Source organism: Chinchilla lanigera, unplaced genomic scaffold, assembly GCF_000276665.1.
Source record: "Chinchilla lanigera isolate Chin_1 unplaced genomic scaffold, ChiLan1.0 scaffold00016, whole genome shotgun sequence".
In the NCBI taxonomy this organism is placed as follows: domain Eukaryota; kingdom Metazoa; phylum Chordata; class Mammalia; order Rodentia; family Chinchillidae; genus Chinchilla; species Chinchilla lanigera.
Window position 1 is genome coordinate 26,356,501 of NW_004955417.1, and position 9,397 is coordinate 26,365,897.

Below are 9,397 nucleotides of genomic sequence, written 5' to 3' on the forward strand. Positions count from 1 at the left end.
GAAGGGAGGAAGGAAGGGAGGAAGGGAGGAAGGAAGGGAGGAAGGGAGGAAGGAAGGGAGGAAGGAAGGGAGGAAGGAAGGAAGGAAGGGAGGAAAGAAGGAAGGAAGGGAGGAAAAAAGGAAGGAAACGAGGAAACAAGGAAGGAAGGGAGGGAGGGAGGAAGGGAGGGGGGAAAGAAGGAAGGAAGGGAGGGAGGGAGGAAGGAAACAAGGAAGGAAGAGGAGGGGAAGGAAGAAGAGTCACAGAGTAATAGAAAACTCTTAAAAATCATATATCTGATAAAGAACTTACAGACTAGGAGCTGGTACCCGCTTCTGGAGGATGCAAATGGGAATTTCTCTCTCTGTGCTCTCCCTAAGTTACCAGGCAGTGGAATCAGTAAATGTTCAGGCCACAGGGTATCCAGCACTGGGCTTTGCTGAGGTTTTACCTTTTCTTCCATCCTAAACAGGTGAGGTCCCAGGTTACTAACAGATGATTCCTAAATAACAAATCCCACAGAACGTCCTTTTGGAGAAACTATCCGTGAATGTGTGATCCCTTACCTAAAGAGCCCTGTCCCACCTTCTCTACCAAGCGCCCTTCTCAGCCTCTCAGCTTGTGCTCCTTGGCTTTGCTTTCCTTACTCCCACCCCCAGACTGTAAAGTATCCCCCTGGAATCAGGTGATGATGTAACAAATGGGAGTTTATTTCCTTACAGTGCTGGAGGCTGGAAGTCCAACACGGCATTGTAGCAGGACTGAAACCATTCTGTAGCCCCTCTGCCCTTCTCCTCGGTTTGTACACGGCCCCGTGTCACATCCACCTCCCTCGTTCCCATGCGTGTCCGAGCAGCCGTCCTTCCCTGCGTGTCTGGGTCCCAGTCTCATGTTACAAGGGAGTTAGGAATCCACCCACTGGGCCTGGTTTTATCTTAATTACCTCTTGAAGACTCTATCTCCGAATTTCCAAATACAGTGCTGTTATGAGGTATTGGAGTTGAGGACTTCCACCCGGGAACCAGGGTGCAAGAGCAGATGCAATTCATCCGCAGTGATGCTGGGAGGACGGTCACAGATGCCAGGCCTGGAGTGCTTACCGTGTCCTGAGCCCCTGACTTCCCCCCGCGTCATCACTGACTCTGTGGTTAGGATCAACGCCACTGCTGTGTTGGGTCTCAGGGAACCGTGAGGAGGCTGTGACTTATCCACGGGCGCAGAGGGGACAGGGAGTGGAGGTGGAACATGAGCCCAAGCTCTTCTGCTCACACCCGGAGCTGTGCTCTACACCATTGTGCCCCACCACAAGGCACAGAGCGGGTATGCGGCGCCCATGCGGAGGGAGAATAACCAAGTCAGTGAGTCACACGGCCGTGAGAGTCTTAGATTCAGCCGTGCTACAGACAAATCAATCCTCTGAAACTTAGAAAAAACTACATATGTGTTTGTGGATTTTTTTTTCTTTGTGTGTGTGTGTGTGTGTGTGTGTGTGTGTGTGTGTGATTGTTGTTTCCATTCTGGGGATTGAGTCCAGGCCCTTTGCTACATGAGCTACCATTCCCAGCTCTTGTTTTATGTTATTTTGAGAAACGCTCCAGCCAAATTCCTAAGATGCCTAGGCAGGACTCAAACGGGTGATCCTCCTGCCTCAGCCTCTCAGAGTGCTGGGATGACAGGTATGTATCTCCATGCTCAGCAAAAAAATTACACATACAAATGTTTAATGGATCAGTATCCTAAAAGTTAATGTTCTTCTTGTCTTCCAGGGCAGACAGATTAGGAAGGATTCTACCAAACTGAAAATCTAGAATTTTTGTTTAAAGAAACAGAAATTGAACTCATACAGCCAAAGAACTTCAGAGCTGGCAGAAGTTTCACAAATCAACTGATTCAAGTTTATTCTTTTATAAATAGGGAGCTGACGGCACAGCGAGATTAGCTAACTTTCCATTTATGAGCTGGGTAACACATTATTAATTAATGCTCTTGTTCTCATTAGCTCATCACTGCTGAGTCAAACTAGGTTTTTGTTTTGCGCAAGACCATTCGGAGCAGTTGGGACGCTGGGCGTGCGGGTGCCATAAGACAGAAGGTCTTGAATCGCAATTCCTTCAAAGCCACCCACCAATTCCTTTTTCTCGCTCGCTGTTTACCCTTTGAATTCATCCATAGCAGAGAAGGAGCTTACTGTCCTTAGCTGAGAAGAGGATTCCTGACCCTCACATGAGGGGTCGGTGGGTCCTGCACTGTTCTCAGGAAGACCAAGCCCTTATGGGTAGAGCCAGGGACTGGCTTGTTGTCATGGTCACGCCATTGTCTCTTGCCAGGGTGCAGGAAAATTACAGACAGAGAGAACTCAAGACCAGGATCAGTACAACTTCCTCAGACAAGGAAATGACATCATAGGATATGAGTGACAGTGGAGGACCAAGCAGGCAGTGATCAACAGGCTTGGGCCCCATGGCCCTGTTGTGCAGACGGACTGGGCAGACCTCATGTGTTCCCTCCTGCCCAGCCACCTCCCAGCCTCACATCGAACTTTCCAACATGTGGTCTGCACACTGCTCCTGGGCACAAGATATCCTTAGCTGGATTGTTTTCCTTTCGAGATAGAGTCTCACTATGTGGATCAGGCTGGCCTTGAACTTATGGCAATCCTCCTGCCTCAGCCTCTTTCCTGAGTGCTGGGATTATAGATATATGCCACCATGCCTGGCTTTTAGTTATATTTTTAAAACTAATATTTATCTTTAAAGTCAAATATTTATTTAAATTAATTTAAGAAAACATACCCCATCAAAGTTCTGAATTCACAGATAAAGCTGATTTGGGAGAAAGTAATACTTTTAAATAAAAAATATTCTATATAAGTTTTTAAAAAGTGAGTTGAGTTGACTTAAAATCAGTAAATATTATTCAGAGCCAGATACGGTGTCACATGCCTATAATCCTCGCACTTAGGAGGCTGAGGCAGGGAGATTGCTGTGGGTGCGAGGCTACCCTGGGCTACACTGTGAGTTCAAGTTCAGCTCGAACTACATACTGAGATCCTGTCTCAAAAAAACAAATATATAGACATATACATGTATATACATAGAATGATGAGTGGGGAAAAGCGGGAGGGGGTGGTACGCAGGTTGCTGACTCAAGGAAACCCTGATCAGGATGCTTCTCTCCTTCCTAGAGCTGCACTCAGTGTTCCTGGAAATGAGATGGGAATCTGATCACCAAAGGACAGAAACATCTGACACACAGCCCAGAGCCCCACCACGTGCCCCAAGCTCCAGGGCTGCACCTTTCCATGCATGCATCAGGTGTGGGCGTCCCACGGTCTAGGGTGGCCGCTGAGCACTCCCCTGGCTGCACACAGCCATGCATCCTGAGCCCCACAGCCACTTGATATTTTACTGATAGACTCACGAGCTTGGTGCTGAGAGGAAGAGCCAGACAAGCTCTCCCGGCACATGTTCTCAGGGTAATCTGTCACCTATCAGATCCGGGGCTTTCATCCGCACATTGGCAGATTGGGTAGCGACCAGTTGACGCTTGTTCTGCGCAGCGGTTGTTCCAACACGTTGACTGTGAACACACATTTTGTTTTTATAGAGTGAATAATACCCCACAAGTGCGCCTTAGCTTTCTTATTGCCAGTTTAAGCTAGTCCAAGATACCCTCATCCTTTAAGTCATTCCATCTATTTAAAATATCTCAAGAAGCCCTCAAATTCATGAGCTTGAGTGGTGAATGAGGGGAAGGCTTCCGTAGAGTTTTTCTGCAGTTGTTTTTGTTGATCACCAAGTTCCCACCTTGGAGATTAGTATCTGGAATCCTTGTAACCAACTAGCAGAGGCTAAGCCCCTCGGAAAGGGATCCGGCATTAATCCTCAGCCCTGGGAGGTGCGGGGCCCAACTCTGGAATCCGTAGCCAGGCCCCAGAGGCTCCTGGGTAATCCAGTCTACTGGCCCCTTTTGCCAAGAGGTGTGCAGAAAGGTTGTCTCTGAGACTATCAAAGGAAAGTGTTCCAAAACAAATACGAGTTCAGCCGGGGGACCCGATCTCAGCCGTGAGAGTGCCATGCAAAACCACACAGATTATGGGGGATCCTGGAGTTGGCTTTCAAACCCTCCCAGGGCACAGTATGCCTGGTGGCACTTCTCAGATATTATACCCTCCCTCACATCAAATGTGGTTTGAGACATCTTCCTGGTCACATTCATACATTCTCCTTCTCACCTCCTAAAGCCCCTTTGGTCAGAGGCCATGAGACCACGGAAGCTAAGAACATACAAGGGTCCAAGCTGCACACTGGCGGCAGCTAGTGAGAAACACACAGCGATAGTGAGCCCCATGCTTGGGTAACATCTCCGTGCCTGGAACCTAGCAGCAGGGGCTCTCCGGAATTGCTGGAGTCCCACCCTCGCCTGGCCCAGCACTCTCCTTCCCCTCTTTCTTTCCATACCCACTTTTCTGCGTTCACACTGGAGGTTCCTGCTGCTGGTGTAGACACAGTAGATTGTGTCTGATGTCCTGGCAGGCTCAGTGCAGCCTTAGCTGCATTTTCTACCTGGTCTCTACTCCTACCCTGCTGTTCTGTGTTACTCCCTTCACTTCTTACCATCTTCTCTCCCTGGCCTGTGGCCTCAGGTCCTCATTCCATCTCTTCTTCAGCTGGAAACCTGGTTCACACACACATGGGAACACATGGCTGCGGAAGGTCAATGTGCTGTTTTCATCTCAGAAAAGAATTTCCAGATTCTCAGGGGATCTTCAAGGGCAATAGCTTCCTAAGGGATTTGAGTTGGAGCTCTACCACTTGGTGATTCTCCTTAAAAACCAGAAGAAACTAGTAGGGAAATAGACCTCAGAGGAAATACTTAGTACCTAAGGACGTGCGTTGTATTTTGGTAATATCATTACCATGTAAGAAGACTCTTAAGAAGACTCTTGGCCAGGTCATGGCTGTGGCTAAGTAGGAACAGACAGGGTGAACCTGTCTCCCCACACCCTGCCCATCACACCTGGTGGGATGGGGTCCCCGGGAGAGCCCGTCCGTAGACCACTAGCCTGTGACATGGTCCAGCTCCACACAAAGCCAGTTAAATGCTTCTGCCAGGGATCAGCCATGACACCCCTGATAGCAGATGCTTCTGGAACTGGACCTGGAGACCATGTGCATGTTGCCACTGAATGGTCGTCTGGGGACCTGCGTAGATAAATAACCAGAAACACGGGGCAGGGAAGGAAGAGGATAAAGGAGGCAGCATACAGGGAGCTGCTGTGCTGTAAAAGGAAGACTGTGCTAGGGTTATCTCTACACGTCCCCCCAAGACTCTCAGGCACCCCTAAGTAAGGCTTTGGGGAGGGGATTGGACTGTGAGAGCTTATAGCTGACTTGCTGTCGGGGCACCTGGTAGAAGAGGCGTCACTGTGTGTGTGATCCAAGAGTTCCTCTCCCTCCCAGGTCCTCCCTCCTCTCTCTACTTCCTGTCCACCATGCCCTGAGCAGCTCTCCTCTGCCAGTCCCTTCTGCCATGCTGTCCTGTCTTGGGCCCAGCACACTGTGGACTGAAACATGAGCCAAACAAATCTCTCCTCCTTCAGTTTGGTGTGTGATAGTTTGTCTCAGTAACAAGGACCTGACTGAGAAAAGCTGGCAGCAGGGAAAGAGCAGCAGGGAAAGAGCAGCACACCCCAAAGCTGCCCCAGCACCTGCCCTACCCAGACCCGATGTTCTTCATCTTCCAGGGCTCTGCACACACTGTCTCTCAGACTGGGGAGGGCCAGGGAACTGTGGCTTCTGGTGGCCTTTGAGAAATGCAGCCTTTCTGGACACTAGCCTGGGGAACGTGGGTGGCCTCTCCAAGGGCAGGATGGCTAGGGACCCCTTCTCAGCATCGGCTTGGATGGCAGCCCAGGGGACACAGCCTTCTTACAGCAATGGCGGGTGTTTCCTGGCCCTGAAATTCCAAGTCCAGTGATTAAAGCCCACGGTGGGGTGGTCAGGGAACTCCTCGAAGCAACTGCCCCTGCCGTGTTTGTACACACAGGCCACCCAGCTCACCTCAAGCTGGGCCCACCTGGTCACATGCCAACTCCTGCAGCCTCTCCATTGGAACTGCTACACTCTTCTCTTCAAAACCAGCTTCAAAGCCACGGGCAGAGATGCACACCTGTCACTCCAGCTTTACAGGAGGCTGAGGCAAGAGGATCGCAAGTGCAAGGCCCACAGGGGTGACACAGCAAGACCCCTTCTCGAAATTAAGAAATTTTGAAAAGAGCCAGGATGTAGCCCAGCAGTGCCTGGGTTTAATGCCCACTACTGGAACAAACAAAAGGCTTCATATTATTTCTTTTTCTGCTTAACGTGGGAAGCTATGTGAAGAGCAACCAAATGTAATGATTTTGATAGGCTCTGTCCCAAGTGGAATGGAGTAGAACCTCTCAGAACCATAAACCCTGAAGACAATGGCCGTTTGTCTCCACCGCCTGCCTGACACAGGCCCTCCCGCCTGGCGGGTCTGGCTCTACATCTTAGCCCTGCCCTGGCTTAGCTGTGACCACAGGTAGGTTACTCGGCCCCGCCGCTTCCTTCCCAGCACAGCAAGCGCAGGCGCATTTACTGTGGCTGTGACACCAGCCAGTGTGTGCAGTGTGGGGCAGAGGCTCAGCCCCAGGCAGCCGTCCACGCACTCCCTGCTGCTGCCGAGCATTGCAAGCGTCGTTGCCGCTTTTCCACCCCACCCCTTAAGTGGCAGGCCGTACTTCCATGACTTCCTACAGTGAGTCGGTACCAGCAAGGGCAGAGTGTGCTCAAGGGACTGGCCAAAGCACACACGCTTCTTCGGGCTTGCCAGAGGCTGTCAGCAGGGAACGGGAGCAGCTGGGAGGCAAAGACAGGATTATGGGAAAACAGACAGCTCTCTTGGTAAGGTGCTTCCTTCCAGGGGGTAAAGGGCAAGCTACTTGTGCTCCTGCGCAGGAAGCAGCCAGGTGCCAGAATCCTTGAGCACGCAGTTCCACCTATCAAGGGGTGAGAACACACATGCAAATATTTGTTATTGATAAGATATATTGCAGCTGGGCATGGTGGCTCCCACCTGCGATCCCAGCACTTAGAGAAGCTGAGGCAGGAGGATTGCAAGTTCTTGCTCGGCCTGGGCAATTTAGCATCCTAAGTGAGACCTTATCTCAGAATAAAACATAAAGGGGCTAGAGATGAAACTCAGCATGAAGGCCCCATGTTCAAATTCTAACATGGGGAAAATTGACACAGAGAGAGAATCTCAAGTGTGTGCCCTACCTAGATGCCACTTAGGGAGCGTTACAGGACAGGAACGGCAGCAACAGTCACCTCCATGGCGTCCACTCTGCCCAGCAAGCACCAGCTATCTTGGTCATCCCCATACTGCAAACCCCACCAGTGTGGGCCCGCAGTCCCCAGACAGTTCGGTAACGAATGGGAACAAATGCGCTGTCTTCGTTCCCAGCTCCGCCCTTCACCAGCAGCAGGATTTTAAACAAGTTCTGAACTTCTCTGTGCCTCAGTTTCCCTGTCTGTAAAATGGGGATCATGTTACTATCTGCTGAGGACTGGGGTGGAGATTAAGGGAGAAAATGCAGGCACTTTGGCAGAGCACCCAGTGTGAACTCAGCTACTGCACAATTACTGCTCCAGTTTTTTTATTATTATTATTATTTCTGGCTTTTGATAAATCCTGGTACATGGTCTGTGAGAAACAACCTTCACATTTCCCACATCAGGAGTTCAGGTACCGCATTAGCAGCGGTTTTACTGCTGGCTGCACTCAACAAGGAGACAGTTAGGTTTGTGTTTGCCTGTTTGTTTTCTGACAATTGAATTTTAAGACCCTCTGCTCAGCACTAATTAACTCTTTGAAGTGGCCAGGCGCCTCCGGGGATCACCAGCCACCTCTCCAGGCCTCTCCCACCCTGGGACCTGGAGGGGTAGGAGCCTCAGACCCCCGGTCGGTCGTAGGGATGCCTGCCTACCACCTAATCCCCACCTCACCCTCCCAACCCCCCCACTCCCCACCCGTGCAAAGAAACAATGTGAAAGGAGAGGCAAAATTGTTTTTCACGGAATTTAAGTACATTTTTTTAAGAAGAGGAATTACTTGGGAATTTTCGGAGTTTTGAGTGTGTTTTAATCATGTTCCCCATTGCATGGTGATTTAAGTCCTGTCTCCCTGAGTTTAACTCAACCGTGGGTGCCATGATTCAAGGAAGTTGGGTGGGTGCTGGCAAAATCCCTTCAAATTCAAAAGGACGTCACATTATATCCGTGGTCTGCGCCATTGTAGACTCTCCATTGTGTACATGCCCTGCATGCATCCTGCGTGGAATATTATCCTAATCTCTGGATGGGAGGTTAGGAACTGCTGCTTCACAACTACTGTTGTAAATGAACTGCTTTTTTGCAACTACTTTCCTTAAGTGTGCTTTACAAGAGCAGTTCTGTTTTGTTTTTGTTTTTGCGGTACTAGGAATAGAAGCCAGAGCCTCATGCCCCAAGATGGTACTTTTAACTTTGAACATGCACACATCAGCTACAGTGTATGGGGGTGGGGAACGCATTTTGCTTTGGGGGCATCTGCTGCAGTCACACCAAGAAGCGCCTGGCATTTCTCTATTGTGTCAGAGAGACGCCGTGCTTCAGACAGCGCATGTCAGCTCTGGACAATATTAGACCCTCTTTAAAAAGGAAGAGAAAAGAGTCTCCAGAGGAGGAGGGGATGTCTCTCCTCTCCATTATCTTTGGCATTTCCTACCAGTCTGGGGTGTCTCAGGTCTTGAGACAAAAAGCACACATTCATTTTGGACATAAAACCTTGAGCTGTCTTCAGGGAGCTATTTATTTTTGCTTCTTTACCTTTTAAATAGCTAACGGCTTGCAGCCAGGGCTCAGCCCAACCCTTGGTGCCTGCAGTCATCCCGGCCTGGAGAGAAAGCCGATTCTCAGGAATGCGGAGCGTGCACATGCCTGCCCGGCAGCGCCCCACCTGCCCAGCAGGTAAACCAGATCCCCCTCCCGGCCCGGGCCCCGCCGCTGCACATTCCAGCCGCCAACTCTTACTCTCTAATTGTTACCTGTCAAACAGGTCAGCCGGGCGCTGGGGCTGGCCCAACACACACGCGGGTTCCCACGAAACCCTAGCCCTGCAAACCTTTGACCTGCCCATCCTTCCCAGTTCCCTCCGAGCTTTGGGAGCCCAGGAGGACTTTAGCGGGTGACAGCCTCACTTCCCGCCCTCCCCAGGACTGCAGAGCTTACTGTGTGCAGTTCTGGCTTCTGGACCACTGCCCGGGGTAGTCCAGGAAGCACCCTGGTGTAGACAAGGCTCAGAGAATGAAATCGAGGCGCCCTGACCCCCCAGTGCAAGGTGCCTGCCCTGCCA